Genomic DNA, 23,139 nt, shown 5'->3' with positions numbered 1-23,139 from the left:
ACCTAGTCAGGTGTGAATGGGAGCCCCCGTTCCAGAAAAAACAGCTCGAAGCGTTGGCGTATGAATTGGAGAACGATTCAGAGTCGTTTTGTGAGTACTACATTGCCAGAAGTGAATCTGTCTTGAGAGCATGTATAAGTTATGCTTCCGCCTTAAGAGAAAAAAAGGGGTATGAATTTGACTTTGTGAGTCCGCTGATTTGTATGTGGAAAATGATTCTGAATGAACTACGTGTACGTCATTCAGGTGACGTTTGTAAAGGTACATTGTCAGCTGGCGTTTCTGAGATCCAGCAATCCAGCTTGGAGACCTCAGAATCCCTGTCTTTGGAGTGTTCGGTTTCGCAACCTAAAGCGATTGTGGATTCGCAAATTTTGCGTTCTGTCTCCTCGGATTCGACATCGTTGGCCGAGTTTAGGAGTGAGACAGCACTTTGGTTTTGTGAACCTGATACTGAAGCACCTTTGCTCTGTCCAGAGAAGATGTCTCTGAGCCTGCCCTGTATCATGAATAAAGACATTATGTCCACTCGCATTGACATTTGCGAGTCTGATTCTGAAGTAAGTACTGACTCTCCACCCAGTAATCTGGATGAGTCAATATTACCTTGTTTAAAATCTCCTGCAGTGTCCCTAGAGGCTCGTCTAGGTATTGCAACCATTGTTACCTGTTTCTCTGCTATTTTGGAATTGCAGTCTGGTTTGACTGCTATGGAGGAATTTCCCTGCAGTGAAACGAAACTCAGAAAGCCAGAGTTAGTTTCACTAGATATTTCTGTGTATCCCTGTCCTGATGATGAAATGCAGTCTCAGTTTATGGTGGAACCTTCCCTGGGACATCTGCCCGGTTCACAAAATAAAGTTCAAGCCTTGCCCTGTAACATGGATAGTTCAGAATCCTTCTTAGGAAACTTGAAAAAGGATGTTCCTGAGGTCCTGTCTGACCTCCTGGAGATCTCCGAGTTCCTCCCAAAGGGTGCAGAACTTGTAGGAGACGTCTCCTGCCCCCCAAGTCCTTCTGAGGTGTTGCCCACTTCAGTAGGCATTGCTGCCTTGCTGGCTACCTTTTCAGCTCTGATGGAGCTTCACGCCTGTGTAGTCAATGATGATATTATTGTCACAGAAATTTCTGAATTTGTATACGAGTCTTCTTTTGAAAGTCCAGTGCCTGTGACCTTCACTCATGATGATTCTCTGCCCAGTACTAGTTTTGGTCTTGACGTGCCGGACTCTGAGGTTGGCAGTTCCTCGACATGTCCTGAGGTTTCTCCTGTGCTGGTGTACCCCAGTGTGCTCTGTGACCCAGAAAGCCCAAGTGTGCCTCGATTACCAGCGTACTCAGATGCTTCCTCGGTGGAGACATGCTCTGATATGGCCTGCCTGCTTGCATGCCCAGAAGTGGTCCCTGAAAGTCTTGATCTTGATGGGTGTCCTCGTAATTCTGAATCCGGAATTGTCATTGGTTCCATGGGGGTTCTTGGTAATTCTCCATGTGAGCCTGGTGATTGTTCTACCCTCTTGGGATCTCTGTGGAGCTTCAAAAGGTTCTAGGAGATTCCGGGAGAGATTTTGCTTGGTACCCTGGATAAGATCAACGGTGGCTTTTGTGTTGTAAGGGACACTTCGAACAGGTATTGTGGCAGGTTTGGTATTTTTGGACGCTCCTTGGAAGGTGGTGGGTATTGTCTGGAGGGTGTCGATGGCTTCTTCTCTGGCATTCACAGTCCTGATGGGTGTTACGCTGAGACTTGTAGTGCTGACGGGCATGTTTCGATGGCTTCTGTTTCCGATGAGGTCGGTTTCGGGTGGACTGACTCTGGAATTGGACCTTGTCGGGCTGGCCCGACCTTCATGAGTCTTCTGTTAAAGTGGTTTGGAGATATCAGTTTTGAGGGTCGTCTGGAATTCGACCGTAGGAGGGGGGGTACTGTGAGAATCCGCTCAGCTGCCTGCGCAGGCAGGCAGCCTTTTGACCATTGTTTAGGTTTGCTTGCTGCAGGACTCTGGAAAGAAGACCTTCTGTCAGTTGTGCAGCTTGTGTTGCTGAGGGATTTGCATACATTAGTCATGCAAATCCCTTACCTGCCTTCTTTTGATTACTGGCACTATAAAAGCATTCTGCTCCCAGAATGCTTGGCTGGACATTTCCCTTCCATGGTCTGTTCCTGATGGACACTGCTGGAGTGTCAGCCATTGCTATCTAGTATAGTTAATTCCTGGGGGTTGCTTTAGGCTCCCCTTCTAGCCCAGTCAGGTTGTATTATCTGTTTTGCCTGTTCCGTCTGTCTTGTGTTTGGATCGCACAAGCCCTAGCGTTAGCGGCTGTGGATCCTTCTGATTGAGTCTGGAGTGTAGGTTGGAACAGCGGTTGTTTCTGCCTACCTCATCTGTTCTGTCTGCCGTGTGTTTGGATCGCACTCGCCCTAGGGCTAGTGCTGGGGATCCTTCTGTTCTGTCTCCTGGGATCGCGCTAGCCACTTTTCGCTAGCGCTGGGGATCCTTCTGTTCTGTTACTCTGTCTCCTGGGATCACGCTAGCTACTTTTTGCTAGCGCTGGGCATCCTTCTGTTCTGTCTTCTGGGATCGCGCTAGCCACTTTTCGCTAGCGCTGGGGATCCTTCTGTCGCTTGTCCCTGTTTTCGTGTGTCTGTCTTGTCTGCTGCGCTTGCTGGAGGCTCGGTGAGGTAACCGTTAAGCAAGCGCTCGCGTCCTCTGTTTCATGTTTGTCTGTTAATGGTTAGTTAGGCGTGCTGGTACCTCTATTGTGCTTATCACGTGGAGACCGCGCATAACCGCGTGCACTGTTGCGAATGAGTGCGGTGTTCGCGGTTAGCTAGCGTTTGTTATTTTCCGTATTTCCTTATTGTATTATTTGCTGTGCCTTTGCTACTCTCGTGCTCCGCCTTGCTGTACCTTGTGTCACGTCTGGCGATCGCACCTCTCGCGATCGCGTTCCTGCTTCTTATCTGCTGTGGTGTGTGCACAGTCGCGGGTTGGCGACTAATTTTATGCACACACACACAATCTGTCTCTGTGCTCACTCTCAATCGCTTCTCTTGCGATTGCGTTTCTTCCCTTCGTACAATTCCTGTCTGGCGTGTGTGGTAGGGCAGAGGAGCTGTTCCTCTGCACTCCACAGCTCCACCTGCCGACAGGAATTTCCCTCTGCAGGTGCATAGCACCTAGCCTGGGCGTCCTCAATTATACGCTTGTGGAGGAAATCCGCCGCGTCAGCGCACGTCTGGTGCGCTGACCACGGAGACGATTCCGCAATCGTTACAATGGGGAGTTCAGGAGGTCTACTGCTGGGGGAAGAGGAAGTCTGTTTAATGAAGTCCAATAAACTGGATTGCAGGAGTAAGAAATGTTGTGGAGACAGGATGTTCTCAGGTACAGGGTCAGGAGCCGATTCTGGGTGATACATGCGGCATAAGGCATCGGGTTTTACATTCTTAGATCCAGGGCGATAGGTTAGATGGAAATTGAACCTCGAGAAGAAGAGGGACCACCGAGCCTGACGTGGTCTCAGTCTTTTGGCAGTTCGGAGATATTCCAAGTTCTTATGATCTGTAAGAATTAGAATTGGTTGTTCTGCGCCCTCCAGAAGGTAGCGCCATTCCTCAAGAGCGGCCTTGATCGACAACAGTTCGCGGTCAGCCACGTCATAATTTCTTTCCGCAGTACTGAGTTTCCTGGAAAAGAAGGCCACTGGGTCAAGGATGGCTTTTGGCCCGAACCTCTGGAAAAGGATAGCCCCAATAGCAACTTCGGAAGCATCCACCTCCAGGACAAAGACTCTTGCAGGATCCGGGTGTTTCAAGATGGGTGCTGAGGTGAAACAAGACTTGAGTTTCTCAAAGGCAAACTGAGCCTCGGGTGTCCAGTGGAAAGACCTGCTAGTACTGGTAAGGAGAGTAATAGGAGCTACAATCTGCGAGAAGTTTTTGATAAATTTTCTATAGAAGTTGGCGAAGCCAATGAAACGTTGTACAGACTTACGGTCCACTGGGACTGGCCACTCCAGAATAGCTGACACCTTTTGGGGGTCCATTTCCACTCCTCCTGGAGAAATCTTCAGACCCAAGAATTGTATGTTCACCTTGTCAAATTCGCACTTCTCAGGCTTGGCGTATAACCCATGGGTGCGAAGGCGGGCCAGAACTTTTCTTACGTGCATCCGGTGTTCCTCTTGGGAGGAGGAGAAGATAAGGATGTCATCCAAGTATACAACCATGAAGTGATCAATGTAGTCTCTAAAGATGTCATTGACAAAGTGCTGAAAAGTAGCTGGAGCATTGCACAGGCCAAAGGGCATTACAAGGTACTCGAAATGTCCAAAGCGGGAGCGGAAAGCCGTCTTCCACTCGTCTCCTTCTCGGATTCTAACTAAATTGTAGGCTCCTCGCAAATCCAACTTAGAGAAGATACAAGCAGAACCGAGTCGTAGAAAGAGATCAGGCATCAGGGGAAGTGGGTAGCGGTTCTTGACCGTGATTTTATTCAGCTCCCGGTAGTCTATGCAGGGTCGCAGGGAACCATCCTTTTTTTCGACAAAAAATATGCCAGCTCCGGCAGGAGACGTGGACGGGCGAATAAACCCCTTGTTGAGGTTCTCCTCGATATATTCCTTCAGGATCAAAGTCTCAGGCTCAGAGAGAGGGTACGTTCTCCCGAACGGGATAGGAGCTCCAGGTTGCAGATCAATGGGGCAGTCATAAGGACGATGAGGAGGAAGAGTATCTGCCTTAGCCTTGTCAAACACGTCGAGGAAATCGTGATAGGCCACCAGAATAATATCTTTCTGAGGTGAGTCCAGGCAGAACAAGGTTCCTGCTCGAGGGAAGCAGGAACGTAGGCAATAGTCAGACTGGAAAATCACCTCATGAGAGACCCAATTGACTGCAGGATTATGAGTTCTCAGCCAGGATCACGGGAAACAGCGGAGAGGATATCAAGTCGAAGCTCAAGTATTCCTGATGCTCCCCTTGAATGGTGACCAGAAGCGGTAGGGTTTCCGTGGTGATGGGACCCGAACTGATGGCAGATCCATCTGCCAGTTGGATGACCAGGGGTTGGCGTTTTTGATGCATGGGGAGTCGAAGTTGTTGCGCCAACTGAAGATCTAGGAAACATGAGCAAGCTCCCGAGTCCACGATAGCTTTAATTGGGACGGTCCTTCCTTGTGGCCCCTGTAACAAGAGAGTGAGCGGTACGTGAGATGAGGTAAACGGAGGAGAAAGAGTACCACTAGTACACACCACAAACTCAGGCTCACCCGAAGGTCTGACCGGGCAGTTGATACGGAAGTGACCCGGGGCCCCGCAATACAGACACAGGTTAGAAGATCTTCTGCGCAATCTTTCCTCTGGTGAGATGGCCGGTCGAGCCAGGCCTATTTGCATAGGCTCGGATTCATCCTCCACCTGAGGAACAGATGGAACTGGAGCAGGAATGGGTCTGGGATTAGGTACACCCCATGCTGGTCTAACAGAACCGGACCTCTCTGAACGTCTCTCTCTCAGCCGTCTGTCAATTTGAATGGACAGATGGATCAAGTCGTTCAAAGAGTCAGGAACTCCTACCCTGGCCAGCTCATCCTTGAGAGTATCCGAAAGCCCCTGACGGAACTGGAACCTCAAGGCAGAATCATTCCAGGTGACATCTGCCTCCCACCGGCGGAACTCCATCACATAGTCCTCTACCGGTCTTCTTCCTTGCCTGAGAGATTGGAGAGCACTCTCGGCAGACGCCGCCCTCCCTGGGTCGTCATAGATCTCTGATATGGTTTCAAAGAAAGTATTGAGGCTCCCTAAAGCCGGATGTTGTTGCTCCACTAGACGAAGGGCCCAGGCCTGAGGTTCCCCTTGAAGCAAAGAAATAACTGCCCCGACTTTAATCTCCTCACTGGCATACGTCCGGGATAACAAGGAGAAGTGGAGACGGCAGGCACTCTGGAACCAACGGAATTTAGAACGATCCCCCGAGAATCGTTCAGGTAGTGGCAGTCTTGGCTCAGGAGGGAGAGAAGCAGCACCTTCCACGGGAACTACTCTATCCCCCGCCGGGGGAGGAGTCACGGGAGCAGAGACAGCGGCAGGAGCAGAGGGAGGAACGGCCACGGCCTCAGAGACGGGAATAGCCACCCGGAGCTGATCGCGGATTTCTTGATAGCCTCTCTGGACCTCATCCACCGAGACACGGAGTTGAGTCACTAATTCATATAGGATCTCCACCGGGGTACGAGCTCCATTAGCGTCCATCCTGGCTGCTCGTTACTGTTACGACTTCTCTTCAGTCCCTGTTGACCCTCCCACGAAGGAAGAGACGTTACCCAGTAGTGGAGTCTAGGTGACCACGGGTCTTCACCCACACTCCCTTGAGGGGGGTGCAGGACCACACCCCCAGGAGGGGGATGTGGAACTTCGCTGCCTAGTGCCCTACCAGGTCACTACTGGGATAGTCTCAGCGAGTGGTCAGGAGAACAGGTGACACTATTTATGGAGTAGGCGGAGTCCGAGGGAAGCAGAAGATCCGGAGGCAGGCGGCAATCAAGCAAGGTCGGGGTCACAATCCAAGGTCGGGGGCAGGCGGCAGACAGCAGTAGTACACAAGACAGATCCAAGGGTCGAGGCAGGCGGCAATCAAGCGGAAGTCGGGGTCACAGGCAGAGGTCACAACAGGAGATCAATCAACAAGGCACAGCAGGAACAATGGTTCACCGGAACGGCTCACTAAGCTGATAAGAACGAGCAGCACTGCCGTCCAGGGCAGTGCTGCTTATATAGTGATTATTGGCGCCAAAATTACCGCCCTGCGCATGCGCAGGACGTGCGCAATCCTTTTGCGCATGCGCGCGCACTTCTCTGCACACGCGCGCGGGTGCGGCCGTGCGCATGCGCTGTGTAGCAGGCACCGCGCGCGTCACGTTCTGCGCCCGTGCGCATTCAGCCACAAACAAACGTCGAGCAGGGAGAGAACACAGGAAGCCCAGCGAACCCCTGCGCGTGCGCACAGCAGGACGCGCACGGGGACGCCGAGACGGACGACTATGGTGAGTGTGACATCTGCAGATGGCAACCGCAGCTATGAGATATAGCCGGCTGTTGCTTGGGAGGAAAGCTATAGCAAATTTGCAAAAGATACTAAAGGATAGATATGTCACTTTACCAACAAAGATCAGGTTAGTTAAAGCTATGATCTTCCCAGTAGTAACATGTGAAAGTTGGACTATAAATATGGTAATGCGTAGAAAAACTGATGCTTTTCAATTATGGGGATGGAGAAAGTTATTGAGCGTTCCCTGGACTACCAGAAGATCTAACCAATCAGTAGTTAAAAACAACTATCAAATAAACTGTTCTTCTGTAAACCCCACATACCTATAGAGCTTTTAGCCAGCAACACTAGAAAGCTTTTCAGAGGTCTCTCAGCACAACCTGTGTGGGGAAAATGCCTTGTTTACCAGCTGTTTGTACTGCGAAGAGAAGACCGGATACTTTGAAAAAATCTTTGATGCTTGGAAAATTTAAGGGCAAAAGAAGAAGAGGACGGCAGAGGCTAAGATGGACAGACAGCATGGGACCTACGCAATTAGCAAACTCATAAGCGATGGCGAGTTCTTAAATTAGGTGTCGGGAGCATCGCCTAATGCAATTGAATTCAAACACCCCCACCCCCCGGGCAGTAAAACTCGCTTGGGTGATATAATCGCCCAGTGAGTTCTTTGCCCCCTTTCAATTGCCCCCCCCCTTAACGCTTCCCGTCAAACATAGGTGTAAACTTTTCACCTGCTTTGAGCAGGTGAAAAGTCCCATCGCCTATGTACGTGGGCTGCTTTTGGCATCTGGGAACCTCTTTTACTATGGTGACCCCAGATCCCAGAGATTTAAATAGGAGTCAGTTCTGGCTGCTTACCTATTTAAAATAAAAAACATACCTCCATCGGTCTCGTCTCGCCGCAAGTCCTACACCGCTCCCTCGCTCCTTCTTTTGCCGTCTCCATTAATACAGGAGCAGAGTAGCGGCGTGGGATGTGTGGCGAGATGGGACACTTCAATCAAGATGAAAAGAAGAAGAAAGAAGTGACAGAAGGTGGTCCTTATGTGGTTAAAGGACAACTGTAGTGAGAAGAATATGGAGGCTGCCATATTTATTTCCTTTTAAACAATACCAGTTGCCTGGCATCCTGCTGATCTATTTGGCTGCAGTAGTTTTTTAATCGCACCAGAAACAAGCATGCAGTTAATCTTGTCAGATCTGACAATATTGTTAGAAACACCTGATCTGCTGCATGCATGTTCAGGGTCTGTGGCTAAAAATATTGGAGGCAGAGGATCCAGCAGTATTGCCTGGCAACTAGTACTGCTTAAAGGGACCCTGAGCAGTACCCTACAATCAAAAATTTCACTTACCTGGGGCTTCCTCCAGCCCACCATAGGCTGAGAGGTCCCCCGGCATCCTCCTAACTCCTATCCGTGTCCTGCCGGCAGCTCCCGTTACCGGCAACACCCGGGCCGGGTGTCAGGCCAACTCGTCCTGGATCTTGACGCTCAGCGTCATCACGCCGGCCACTACGCGTCATCACGCCGGCCGGCGTGACAGTCCTGCGCAATGCACATGCGTGGTTTTCTAACTGTAAACCGCGCATACTAAATAATAATAATAATCTGTTCCATTGTTAGATAATTTTGACAATATTTTTTAAAATCATTTTTTTGCATAATTGAATTATAAAATAAATGGTTAATTCTGTCTTGTCTTGTTCTGAATTACCCAATCCTGCCTTCTGAAGAGACGTTACCAGATGGTTATATTGTGTGATATTGGTATTTCTTGTTAGGTTGCTTTTCTCTTACAGGAATAGTAAGGTTTAAGGCATTGTTCACATAAAAAATTGCAATCGCAGACGCCAGCGGTTTGCGATTTTGTGTGCATTTTTTTTAGTGCCTCCCGGCACTTACCTATCCGGGTATCTCCTGATTCCGGATTTGAGCAGCTCTAACTATGACTATGGTAGAATTAGATTGTGAGCTCCTATGAGGGACAGTGACATGACTATGTACTCTGTAAAGTGCTGCAGAAGATGTCAATGATATATAAGGGAAACCCAGGCAGCATGGTGGTGTAGTGGTTAGCACTCTTGCCTTGCAGCGCTGGGTCCTGGTTTGAGTCGCAGCCAGAGCACTATCTGCAGGGAGTTTGTATGTTCTCCCTGTGTGGGTTTCCTCTGGGCACTCAGGTTTCCTCCAACATCCCCTAAACATACAGATAAGTTAATTGGCTTCCCCCTAAAATCTGGCCCTAGACTACGATATATATACGGAGTGACGTCATCGAAGTCGTGACGTCACAGGGAGTCCCGATCCACCCCATAGTGCAGCCTGGCGGCGATTGGCCAGGCTGCGCAAGGAGTATGCGGGGGCAGGTATCCGCGGCGGGTAGTGGCGCATCGGCGGCGGCGATCAGACCAAACACGCAGCTAGCAAAGTGCTAGCTGCGTGTTTGAAAAAAAATTATGTAAATCGGCCCAGCAGGGCCTGAGCGGCACCCTCCGGCGGCTTACCCCGTGTCACACACGGGGTTACCGCTAAGGAGGTTAAAGTCTGAAACACCTGATCTGTTGCATGCTTGTTCGGGGGCTATGGCTATGACCGAGTCGCGCTCCTCCGCCGTGCACCTGTCCCTGGGAGCAATCTGCGCCTGCAAAAAAAAGTACTGCTTGCCTTCATGTCTCTGGTACACTTTAAGTGACCAGACAATATACTCTGTACTGCACCATGGAAGATGTCAGCACTATATAAATACTAAATAATATTATAAATTTATAAAAAATATAATGGTAGGACATTATATTAGGACTATGGTAGGATTAGTGTGAGAGCTCCTCTGAGACAGTCAGTGACATGATTATATTATGCACTCTGTACAGCGCTGCAGAAGATGTCAGTGCTATATAAATACATAATAATATATAGTGTACTGAGTATAGTAGATATAGAACAGAAAACTGTGTGTATGTAAAGTGAATATAGACTGTATTGGCTTTATTTATAACAAATAGAATGCATTATTTCTTAATATTTATATAAGGTAATATTAATGAAGTATACAGCAGATAATATAGTATATGTAAGTATGTATGCACGGTGTCTATACAGTATAGTGCGTATATATAATATATTTGATAATGTATAGTGCATGCATACATATACATAAAAATGTATATAATATACATCTATACAGTATATAGCAGATGGATGTGGAGCAGGGGAGGGGCGGTGACATTGGGCAGTAGCAGCGCTGGTGGGTGTGTCCGCCGGAAGTGACGTCAGTGCAGTGGTCGCAGTGCATTGTGGGAGGATCCGGCTCCTCTGCAGCACAGGAGACACCGGGGGGACCCGGGACGTCATCCGGACACCGCCCGGCAGGTGAGAGAGGGGGAGGGGAGCCCGATCACCTTGTGCCCTCTATACCATGTCTGACACCCTGCTGCTGGGAATATCACAGGCTGGTGATGGGGGATGGCACAGACTGGTGATGGGGGATGGTACAGGCTGGTGATGGGAGATGGCAAAGGCTGGTGATAGGAATATCACAGGCTGGAGATGGGAAATGGCACAAGCTGGTGTTGGAAGATGGCACGGGCTGGTGATGGGGGATGGCATAAGCTGGTGATGGGAATATCACAGGCTAATGATGGGGAATGGCACAGGCTGGTGATTGGAGATGGCACAGGCTGGTGATTGGAGATGGCACAGGCTCGTAATGGGAATATCACAGGCTGATGATGGGAATATTACAGGCTGGTGATGGAGGGTGGCACTGTTTGGTAGTTTGTGTGGTGGTGGTACTGTTTGGATAATGGTCTGGGGGTGGTGGCACTTTTTTGTAATTGGTCTGGTGGTGGCGGGATTGTTTGGTGAGTGGTTCAGTGGTGACAGCACTGTTTGGTTATTGGGCTGCTGACAGTTGCACTGTTCGGTGGCAATGGCACTGTTTGTTGAGTTGTCCGGTGGCAGCAGCACTGTTTGGTGAGTGGTCTGGTGGACACGGCACTGCTTGGGTGGTCTGGTGGCGGTGTGGCAGTTGCACTGTTTGGCGAGTGCAGCTAGTGGGGGGTCACTGTTTGATAATTGGTCTGGTGGGGGTGGCACTGTTTGGTATGTGGTCTGGTGGGGGTGGCACTGTTTGGTATGTGGTCTGGTAGAGCAGGCTCTTATTTGGTGAGTGGTCTGGTGGGGGTTGCACGGTTTGGTGAGTGGTCTGGTGGGGGTTGCACGGTTTGGTGAGTGGTCTGGGGGTGGCACGGTTTGGTGAGTGGTCTGGGGGGGGGGGGGGGTGGCACGGTTTGGTGAGTGGGGGGGGGGGGGGGGTGGCACGGTTTGGTGAGTGGGGGGGGGGGGGGGGTGGCACGGTTTGGTGAGTGGGGGGGGGGGGGGGGGTGGCACGGTTTGGTGAGTGGTCTGGGGGGGGGGGGGGGTGGCACGGTTTGGTGAGTGGTCTGGTGGGGGTGGCGGCACGGTTTGGTGAGTGGTCTGGTGGGGGTGGCACGGTTTGGTGAGTGGTCCGGTGGGGGTGGCACGGTTTGGTGAGTGGTCCGGTGGGGGTGGCACGGTTTGGTGAGTGGTCCGGTGGGGGTGGCACGGTTTGGTGAGTGGTCTGGTAGAGCAGGCTCTTGTTTGTTGAGGGGAATGTTAGAGGTCACACTTTTATTTGGTTTGGAAGGAGTGGCACACTATGTTGAGTAGTCCGGTGGGACGACACTGGTAAGTGGTCCGGTGGCGGCGGCACTGTTTAGTAAATTGGTTTGATGGTGTGGCACTGTATGTTGAGTAGTCTAGTGGTAGCGGGACTGTTTGGTAATTGGTCTGGTGGAGCAGCACTGTCTGGTAGGGCGACACTTTTTGGTGAGTGGTCCGGTGCTCCAACACTGTTTGGTGAGTGGTCTGACACTGTTTGGTGAGTATAGTTCATTGGGCTAACACTGTTTGAGTGTTCTGGTGGGGTGACACTGTTTGCTAATTGGTTTGGTTGCAGCTGCACTTTTGGTTTAGTGGTCTGGTGAGGTTGGTACTCTTTGGTAAGTGGTCTGGTTGGGCGGCAGTGTTTGGTAATTAGTCCGGTGAAGTGCAGCACTGTGTGGTGAGTGGTCTGGTGGTGATAGCACTGTTTGGTGATTGGTCTGGTTTTGGTGGCACTGTTTGGAGAATGGTCTGGTGGAGGTGGCATTGTTTATGGGAGAGCTGGCAGGCACTCGGGCAACAAGCTGATATAGCTGGCAAAAACACCCAGTAAGCTATGTGCTCAAGACTTGCAAAGAACAAAGTCCATACGTGACAACAAGGCAAGGAGAAAAGTCTGGCACTATAGTTTAATGTGCAGCAAGGGTGACACAAAAAAGCAAGTAATGATATACATTGCAAGGATGTGATAAACTTGATAAACATCAAAAACATATGTCATACCAAAGGTGTCCTTGGTAATGCCTGGGTGTAGGTGGGAGGCAGCGGGTGTGCGTGCTAATGGGTGCACGACCTAACGACTGTTTCGCATGGCAGACGCCAAGCTTCTTCCGAGGTAATGCACGTTTACCTCCTTGCCTTGTTGTCACGAGGTGGCATTGTTTGATGAGTGGTCTGGTGTTTGGGGCACTGTGCGGTTCTTGGTCTAGTGGTGGTGGCACTGTGTGGTAATTGATTACTTCGGGTGGCACTGTCTGGTGGTGATGATGGTGGTACTGTTTGATAATTGGTCTGGTGGATGACAGTGGCACTGTTTGGTGAGTGTTCTGGTGGTGGCGGGACTGTTGGGTAATTTGTACTGTGACAGCATTGTTGATTGGTCTGGTGGTGGCGGCGGCGGCATTGTTTTGAGTGGTCTGATGGTGACAGCACTGTTTGGCAATTGGCCGTGTGGTGGTGGTGGGCAGGGCTGTGGAGTTGGTACAAAAATCATCTGACTCTTCTGTTTATGAAATCTACGACTCTAGGTTCTCAAAATTGCTCCGACTTCTTGACGCCTACTCCCCTGCCCTTGTAGTGGCACTATATGGTGAGTTGTCCAGTTGGAGCGGTATTGGTGAGTGGTCTGGTGGTGGCTGCACTGTTTGGTGCAGGGGTGTGGAGTTGGAGCAATTTTGGGTACCCAGAGTTGGAGTCGGTGGTTTCATGAAGTAAGGAGTCGGATGATTATTGTACAAAATCCACAGCCCTGGTAAGTATTATACTAAGGAGTCGAGGAGTCAGAGCCATTTTGGGTACCTGGAGTTGGAGTCAGAGTCGGTGGTTTCATAAACTGAGTAGTCACCCTTGGAGCCGGATGATTTTTGTACCGACTCCACAGCCCTGGTTTGGTGAGTAGTCTGGTGGTGGTGGCATCACTGTTTAGTGAGTGGTCTGGTGGTGGCAGCACTGTTTGGTGAGTAGTCTGGTGGTGGGGGGGCAATTTTGGGTAATTGATTCGGTATGGGTGGTGCTGTTTTGTGAGTGGTCACAGTATGTCGAATGATCCGGCGGCTGCACTGTTTGATGAATGGTTTGGTAATGGCGGCACAGTATGTTGCGTGGTCTGGTGGTACAGCTCTGTTTAGTAATTGGTCTGCTGGTGGCAGCATTGTTTGGTGATCAGTCTGGTGGTGGCAGCACTTTTCAGTATGTGGTCAGGTTGTGGCAACACAGGTTGATAATTGATCTAGTGTAGGTGGCCCTGTTTGATTATTGGTCTGGTGCGGGTGGCATTATTTGGTAATGCTCTGATGATGGTGGCAGTCTGGTGGTGGTGGCACTGTTTGGTGAATGGTCTGGTGGTGGCAGCACTGGTGAGTGAACTGGTTGTGGCAGCAGTATTTGGTGAGTGGGGTGGCACAGTATGCTGTCATTCTGGTGGTGGGGGCACTTTTTGGTAAGTGGTTTGGTGGAGCCAGCACTTTTTAGGTGAGTGGTTCCGTGGTTGCAGCACTTTTTTCTTTTTCTCTGTGTGTCTATCATTCGTGATGTGGAATGATAAGAGGAAGGCATTTCAATGGCATAAGATGGGAATTTCAGTGTGAGAAGTGATCACTGCTCATGTAAGTTGTGCAAACATACGCTCCTCAGGAGCGCAGTAGATGAACAGGAAATCTCTTACTACTCTCTGAAGGAAGGTAGATAGCAGTGAGATTGAGGAAGTGGGAAAGCTATCTTGCAGTCTTCTGGTAAAAAGGTCTTTTGTTGAGTTGGAAACCTTTTTAAGATATGGAGCCTAGCCTTCAGCATTGCTCTTCTGGCTTCCAGGAGAAAAATAAGATCATCGATCCGAACCGATTTTTTTTTTTTTTTTTTTTTTTTTTTTTTTTTTAATGTAATTTGGAGTTTGATTTTTAAACTGTTGAAACAATGTGGCATGCAGAACGTTACATTTTATACTGAGGGCACTATAGCTCAATTTTGCAGTTGGATACCCTACTTTTGGCATACCGTTGACTGCATAGCATTGTTTTGTCTACTATAGTGCAGGGAACCTGGAGTTGATGGTTTCATAAACTGAGTTAGGAGTCGGATGATTTTTGTATGGACTCCAAAGCCCTGCTGCAGTGTCTTCTCTTATGATTAGAATATATCCTGGGAGCCTCACTTGGGTACGGAGCAGGGGTATTAAACTCCATCACTGAAGGAGCCGAAATCTAAAACATGGTCTAAGTTGCAGGCCAAATTCTTTAGTAAGATTTTTATTTATTGAACAGTCTCAAACGGACAATGCTTCAATCAGGAGCATGAATTAGAACAGAGTACAAGAACCTGTTTCCACTAGTGCCGCGCGCGGCTGCACTTCATGGTCTATGGGAACGCTGATGAATCCCGCACGGAAATTGAGGACAGTGTCGGCCGAATCGCTAAGGTAAGCGATTCGGCCAGCGACCCCATTGTTTCCTATGGCGGAGTTTCCCCGCGCGATTTGCCTGCAGGAAACTCTGCGGATTTGGGCCCATTTTCCGCGCTAGTGGAAACGGGCCCTTAAGCAAATCTGGAGCGAAAATAAACTTATGAAGGAATGAATTGTATGTGTAGTATGGATAATAAATAGAACATAGGTAGAAAAGAAAAGGGTCCTTAACCCGATTGAGATGCTGTGGCATGACCTCAAGAAAGTGATTTACACCTGACATCTGAAGACTACTGCTGAACTAATGTATAAAAATTAAATGCTTGAGATATTGCACTAATCTGTCACCACAACATGACATGCTTATAGCTCACTGGGCTGGATAGTGTAATGGTCAAGTTCAACTTTTTTTTTTTTTTTTATTTTCAAAGTTTTATTGAAGTTTTAAGGTTTTAAACAATTCGAACAGTGTATAACATATCAGCACAGAGGGAACAAAAGGAATATCTTGAACAGGTATGCTCATCATATAAACATTACATAACGGGGGGATGGGGGTAATGATCAGTAGTACAGCTAGATAGTCATTTGTATCATTAAAATCTAAACACTACCATCAGGAAACTTCAAATAGCCCTCAGAGGACGTAGTCCAGCTATCTGGGGCTTGCTAAAGAGAATCGAAGGGATGGGGAGGGCCCAAACAAGTAGCGGGCCATTCAATTACAATCCTGGGTGCCCGTCGTCCTGCGATCGACAAGCAGGCCAAGAAAGGTTATATCAATTAGCTTCATTTGGGGGTCATCTGGGTAAGAAGGGGGAGAGAGAAAGAGAAGAAGAGGAAAGAGGAAGAGAGAAGGAAGAGAAGACAAGGGGAAAGGTCCACCTCACAGCCTTGTGATGAAAGAAGATTCCAGACTTGAATGTTCTAGACGGATCCAGGGATCCCAAATTCTCTCAAACTTCTTGTGGGTATCTCTGAGGATACTGGTTAGCTTCTCGCTGACCATAATTGAGTTAATTCTAGATTTTACTTCGGTAATGGAGACCGAGGGCTTTTTCCAATTTCGTGCAATTGTCATGGTAGCTGCAGAGAGTACTACTGAGGCTAATTTATTTTGCGCTGAGGTAAGGGATCCTATTTTCCCATGTAATAAAGCTTGCCAGGGGTCTCTAGCTAAAGGCTGACGAAAGAGGGAGGAAAGTAACTTATATACTTGGCACCAGAAACGTGTGAGTCGTGGACAGGTCCACCAAGTGTGTAACATGTCACCGGGTACTCTACAGCGGTCAAGTTCAACTTTTAAGGCAACAACCAATGTTTGTGTGGGATCCAAGCAGCAATAAGATTCCAGCTAATGACAGCATGAGATGTCTCTCAGACTCCACTGTTGTGCCATATAAAAGGGGTCAATCTCACCCAATTTGTTATCGCGCTGATCGCTCAGTCTTTCCACGGGATCCTGTCTCACGTCAGTCCTGTAACAGTTTGTCCGTAGATGCAGACACAGCAGTGAATTACCCGGAGTTGAGGCAATCGATTGAGCAGCACAGCTAATGCAGACGCCGCTGAGCACACGGCTGGCGGAATCTCCGCCCACCTATGCGTTTCGAACCGCCCACTGGTTCTTCGTCAGGGTGTGGCTTGCTACAGCCTAGCCAGTCCTATTTGACCTCCTATTGCGGCTCCAGCTCCACCTCTTACATCATTCAGTCCCGCCCACAGAGAAGAGCACAAAGCACTAATAGGTCACAATGCATACACTGGCCACAAGAGGGAGATTGCTGAACTAAAACAGGTCTGTAAAGAGGAATGGTCAAAAATTACTCCTGACCCTTGTGCACGTCTGATGTGCAACTACAGGAAACGTTTAGTTGAAGTTATTGCTGCCAAAGGAGGTTCAACCGGGTGCATATTGTTTCAGCACCACTCAGTTCGGCGCAGTGAGAGCCGACTGACTGCTCTCACCATTGCCGCTAAACTCTGAGGCAGTGGTAAAAACGATTCCCCCTCCAAGTCGTCGCAACTCAGAGGGAGATGTAATTCGGGGTCTTGCAGCCGCCAGAGCTCTGAATTACTGCTACGCAGCACAGCATTGCTGCTATGGGGTGAGAGCCGCGCGCCGAAATAACCTGATCCGGGTTGAACCAGTTATTAAATTAAAGGGTTCACATACCTTTTCCACCTGCACTGTGAATGTTTACATGGTGTGTTTAATAAAAAAGACACACAAGGCTTTGCAGCACACCAGCTTTTTTTATTCAGAGCAAATGAAAAAGGATTACAAGCAGCAAGCTTTTGGACAGTCCCTGTCCTTTGTCAAGTTTCCATAAAAACATGGACATTTTATGGACATTTAATTATTTGTGTGGTATTACTTTAAGCAGGCTGTGATTGTCTATTGTTGTGACGTAGATGAAGATCCGATCACATTTCATGACCAATTTGTGCACAAATCCATATCATTCCAAAGGGTTCACATACTTTTTATTGCTACTGTATCTTCCAGGAGTGTGTGGGCTGTTGAGAGTGAGTGCAGAAGCGTTGGGACGGCGCAGAGTGTGCACAGGGAGCCCAGCCAGTAGCAGATCCAAGGCTCACGCTGAGAACACACGATGCAATTTTCCGTCTGATCGACGGGTATTCCGAAAGGGAAGTTGTGTAGTGTGTACACATCCAAACAGTTTCCAATCGATAAAGGGATTGATAGTCTGATAACGTTGCAAAATCGATCCCTTTATCTATTTTAAACAGGACAAGTCAGAAATAATCGTCAGATTCTCGTCATTCGGAAGTTGCGTCATGTGTTTCCAGCATAAAACAACCAGAGCTAATGACCCTTTAAATGTTCTTGCAATAAAACCTTTTCTCAAGTAGTCTCACGGTTTCTTTGCTGTTTATTCTCTTCAGAAAACAGGACTGATTTGACCAAGTTAAGGTGCATACACACCTTTGACGGATATCACCTGTCCGGGATCAGGACTGGATTCCGTTGCTGGGCCGCACACGCGTTTCAGCTCTCTAGCTGATGACGCACTGTGTTGCTATGTGGGGGGGGGGGGGTGAAGGAGATGAGGGTCGTCGGCTACTGTACACATGCCTGATTGGCCGATACACGACCACCTCAGCAGACTTAAATCAGACCTGTGTATGAGGCTTTAGTTCAACAGCTCAGATAAGTTCTTTTGCACAGATAACCACTCAAGCTTCTGATTCTTCCAGTAATGTAAAACAATATGGGACTTTTTTCTTTGCTACTATTGTTCTATTTATTAGCCATACTACACATTCATGTCATTATCTCATACTGTAAGTTTATTTACGCTTTGGATTTGCTTTAACAAACTGTATGAAAGAAAAAAAAAAAATCAGTGTACGGTGTGCATTCAATCCCGCATGCATACCATCTGATGAGTTGCTAGTTAGTGATGAAATATCAATCAATCTCAAGATTCACAACAAGCACCTTATCCAGACATTGTTTCAGTTGCGCATAGTCAGTATTCATATAAAGCGTATGTTTTAATTGTATCACGGTAGTGTTGTTCTAACGCAGCCTGGTGTGCATTTTGCAACTTTGATGGTCACTTCTTCAAAGGCTATCATTACATGTATAGAACTCTGTAGAATCACATAAACAAGTCATTTTCCTATGAATTTACAGGATCAGGTACAACAATCACGTGAGACTGTTTCCTAGAGAGACTGTCCCATCAAATCAGCACTGTTTGGGCTGCACCTAGCTTGTAAGGGCGTCTGTTCACTATATCCGCCTTCACCAAGGTGCAGGATGACTGTATGCAGTCAGCGTGGCTTTACGCCATGTAAATAAATAGGAAAAGCACTTGTTTATATGATTGTATTTGTATTCATGGAGAATTAACAGACGCTTACCATGCGCCTATGGGGGAAAGCCTGTTACAAAGTTCCATGCCTGGGAATACCCGTTTTTATGTGAGTGTCATTTTTAATAAAGTTTCATTATTTTACTGAATTACCGGTACGCTGTTTTTTCTATGAGGTATATCTGAAATAGCACACCTAAAGAGGAGGAGGAATCGGGAGCAATATTGAATCTGCCACTGGCCCGTGGTTGCCTAATAAGATCCCACATGTTTGGCTTCACCTGCCTAAAGGTCCGTACACACGCCTGATATTTCTAAACGACTTGTCATTTGAACGATAGTTTGGCGTGTGTATGAACAATCTTTAGACTGATAGCAGCCGTTTTGACTGATCCGCTTGGCGGATCCGGGGACTAACTGTCGTTCAAACAACAGTTATGTCCGTACATGTGTACAAACGACTTGTTGTTAGAAAGTCTATTAGTTTGACACTAATAGACTGTCAAACAAGTTGTTTGAACAGTCATTTGATCTAGTCCATTTTTCTATCAAGTCCATTGACCAGTCAAACGACGTGTAAATTAGATGTAATTACCATTTCAAATGTTTTGATGTCTGTGTGTACAAGGAGTCTGAACGACTTTTTGTTTGAATGACAACGTCCGATTTGAACAACAATCGGACATAAAATCAGACATGTGTATGCACCTTTATGGAGGTCTAACCTAAAGGAGGAGTTTGTTTCCCTTCGAGGTGTTATCTTTGGTGGTGGAGATACAAATCACGCTTAAGGTGGCCACACACCATACAATTTTTTAAATATGTTTAATTTAAGAATTGCAATCAATTTTTCTGACTGATTGTAACATTTCAAAAATATGACCAATGTACCACGCACCTATATTCAATTTTTCCCCAATTATGATAAAAATGATTGGAAACTCTGAGAAATCGCTAGGGTGTGTATATTAATACATTGACAATCTAACACACACCATACAATCTTTAGAGAAATTGCAGAAAAATATCTGGCATTCCGGATAGATAAAAATCGAAAACTGGAAATCCGATCGGATTTTACAGTCAAATGATAAAAAAGCTTTCTCTTTTTTTCGAGAGATCCGATCGTTTTTATCGAATTGCTGTAAAATCAGATCACTTTATTGTATCGTGTGTGGCCACCTTTACAGCGGTGAAGTGTGCAGAGGATCTGAATGAACAAGAATGCTGAGCTGATCCAAGCTCACAGGTACACAGAAAGTACTTTCATCAACTGACTTGAAGAAACAAAGCATGTTCAACTGCTGTTTGAAGTATATATATAATGCAGGGAGGGGTTGGGTGTGGTTGTGACTGCAGGAAAGAGTTTGGTTCTGGCTGCAGGTAAGAATGTGGTTGTGACTGCAGAAAGGTGGTGTGTTTTTACTGGCAGGGAAAGACGTTGGGCTGGCTGTAGGTTGCAGGAAGGGGTGGGGTTCTGGCTACAGGAATTGCCTCACTTTGTGTGTGGGTGGGGGGGGGGGGGGAGAGGGTTGGATCCAGTTGCAGGAAAGGGTGAGGTTCTTGCTGTGTGTGGGGTTGGGCATGCAGCCATTTGCAGGAATGGGTGTGGCTCTGGATGCAAGAAGGGGCGTAGTTCTTGGTGTGTGGTCGTGGATTTAGTAGCAGGGAGGGGCCTTGTTCTCGCTGCAGGGAAGGACGTTGTTATGGCTGTGTGTGAGTGGGGTGTGGATCCAGTTGCAGGAAGGGTGTGGTTCTGGCTGTAGGAATTGGCGTAGTTCGTTGGGGGTGGTGGATCCAGTTGCAGGAAAGGGCGTCGTTCTAGCGGTGTATGGGGTTGGCCATGGATCCAGTTGCAGGAAGGGGTGTGGTTCTGGCTGCGTGGATTTAGTAGCAGGGAGGGGCGTTGTTCTGGCTGTGTGTCTGTGATCGGGATGTGGATCCAGTTGCAGGAAGGGGTGAGGTATTGCCTGCAGGGAGGGACATTGTTTCGGTTGACAGGCTCGGGGGAATGTGCCCTTTTGGTGAAATCAGTGTGACAGTTGCATTCATGCGACCATGCTGCAAATCCCAAATGTAAAATGGGGTGAAAGTCCATATTAACTGAAACAAATAAAATAAAACATCAAGTAAAAAAAATATTTAGCTTCCCTATCCTGTTGTTTTTAGTGTTCACTGACAGATTTAAGAAAAATGTGATATTGAAAAAATATTTCTGCTGGTTTCCATCGTTACTGTTTTTCTTTGATGCCAAAGTTGACAAGACTTCTGCCACTTTTTTTTTTTTTTTTTTTTTTTTTACCCAGCTCATTGTTAATTTGCTGCGTATTTTGGATTACTGTCCCTCCAATAGCAAACATCACTTAGATTGTACAGGCTTACATCACTTTGTAAACTCTTCAAAGGGAGGGGGGTGGGGGTTACCTTCCTCAATTACCTTCTGGTCTTAAAGGGAACCTAAACTGAGAGGTATATGGATGTTTCCTTTTAAACCAAACCAGTTGCCTGGCAGTCCTGCTGATATCTTTCACTGCAGTAGTGGTTGAATCACAGACCTGAAACAAGCATGCAGCTAATCCAGTCTGACTTCAGTCAGAGCACCTGATCTGCATGCTTGTTCAAGGGCTGTGGCTAAAAATATTAGAGACACAGGATAAGCAGGAGAGTCAGGCAACTGGTATTATTTTAAAAGGAAAAATCCACATCCTTCTCAGTTTAGGTTCCCTTTAAGGCTCGTACACACGTACAACTTTTCCGCCCAACTATCGTCCACACTTGGTCTGTTGGACAAAAGTTGGGTGTGTGAACGTGTAACAAACGACTAGACAAGCGACTGATAACAGGCTGTTTGCCCAATCCAACAGGTAGTTTGACTCGCACGACTGTTGGTCTGATAACGTTCAGTTGGCCACAAGTGTACAAGTCATTTGAACGACTTGTACTTATTTTGAATGCAGCTGTATCGTGCAGTCGTTTTCTTGCATGCGCAGTATGCAAATGATTTGGTTGTTCAGTTGGTTGGTGTGTGGAAAAGACAAGTTGTGCAGTCGGTCATGGGTCGGGTTGAGCGATAAAACAAAAAGGCCAGGTAAAAAAAACATTAGGGAACATATAGGGACTTACTTTAGAAAAAATAGCCACTTGCATACAACCAGTAAATACGGTAAATCATAGGGGATAAATCCTATTCCCTATATAATCCATTTGGATACAGAGTATCCAATCGCCTTATCCACCAGGCTTCAGCTTTTAGCAATAGTTTGAGATAACTGTATGCCCCCGGCCCTCAGGGGTGGGAAGTATCTGTACTTGTTGTCTGCAGCAACAAATCAGATAATGGAAAGCAGCATTACCTGTGAGAGAGAACAGTATGTCCCCATCCTCAGGAGTGGGAAGTATCTTTACTTGTCCGCAGCAACCAACCAGATGATGGAGAGTAGCATTTCCTGTGAAAGATAGCAGTATGTCCCTGCTGTCGGGGTTGGGAAATTTCTGTGCTTGTTGTTCACAACAACCAATCGGATAACTAAGAGCAGCATTTCCTGTAAGAGAGAACTATATGTCCCCATCCTCCAGGGTGGAAATACCTGTGCTTGTTCGCAGCAACCAATCAGATAATGGAGTATTTCCTGTACGAGAGAATATGTTCCCCTCCCTCGGGGGTGGGAAGTATCTGTGTTTGTTGTCCACAGCAACCAATCAGATAACTGAGAGAAGCATTTCCTGTTTGAGTTGGCAGTATGCCCCATCTCTCGGGGGTGGGAAGTATCTGTGTTCGTTATCCACAACAACTAATTAGATAACTGAGAACAGCATTTCTTGTGAGAGAACGGTATGCCCCGGCCCTTGGGGGTGGGAAATGTATGTGCTTCTAGTTCGCAACAATCCGATAAGAGAACAGCGGTTCCTGTGAGAGATATCAGTATGTCCAGGCCCATGGGGGTTGGGAAGTATATGTTCTTCTTGTCCGCAACAACCAATCAGATAACAGAGAACAGTATTTCCTGTGCGAGAGAACTGTATATCCCGGTCCTCAGGGGTGGGGAAGTATCTGTGCTTGTTGTCCGCAACAACCAGATAAAGGAGAACAGCATTTCCTGTGAGAGATAACAGTATGTCCCGTCTCTCGGGCTTGGGAAGTATCTGTTTGATGTCCATAACAACCAGATGATGAAGAGTAGCTGTGTTTCCTGTATGAGATATCCATATGCCCCGACTCTTGGGGGTGGAAAGATCATGGGCTTGTTGTCCAACAACTAACCAGATAATGAAGAACAGCATTTCCTGTGAGAGATTACAGTATGCCCTGGTCCTTGGGTGTGGGAAGTATATGTGCTTGTTGTCCACTAAAACTATTCGGACAACGGAGAGTAGCATTTCCTGTGAGATATACCCCTGAGGGCCGGGCATACAGCTGAGGAGTATATGTGTTTGTT

The 23,139-nt window shown here is 47.6% G+C and overlaps 1 protein-coding gene across 1 annotated transcript in view; it reads left to right on the top strand.

Moving 5' to 3' along the window:
• Window positions 1-10,345: 10,345 nt before the first annotated feature.
• TTBK1 (tau tubulin kinase 1) overlaps window positions 10,346-23,139 on the top strand; it is a 102,067-nt gene continuing 89,273 nt past the window's right edge. The window contains exon 1 of the mRNA XM_068232593.1: window positions 10,346-10,426. The gene's annotated coding sequence lies outside the window, so the exon portion shown is untranslated. The remainder of the gene's footprint in view (window positions 10,427-23,139) is intronic.

This window comes from Hyperolius riggenbachi, chromosome 4, assembly GCF_040937935.1.
Source record: "Hyperolius riggenbachi isolate aHypRig1 chromosome 4, aHypRig1.pri, whole genome shotgun sequence".
In the NCBI taxonomy this organism is placed as follows: domain Eukaryota; kingdom Metazoa; phylum Chordata; class Amphibia; order Anura; family Hyperoliidae; genus Hyperolius; species Hyperolius riggenbachi.
This window is presented reverse-complemented; position numbering and strand designations above follow the sequence as displayed.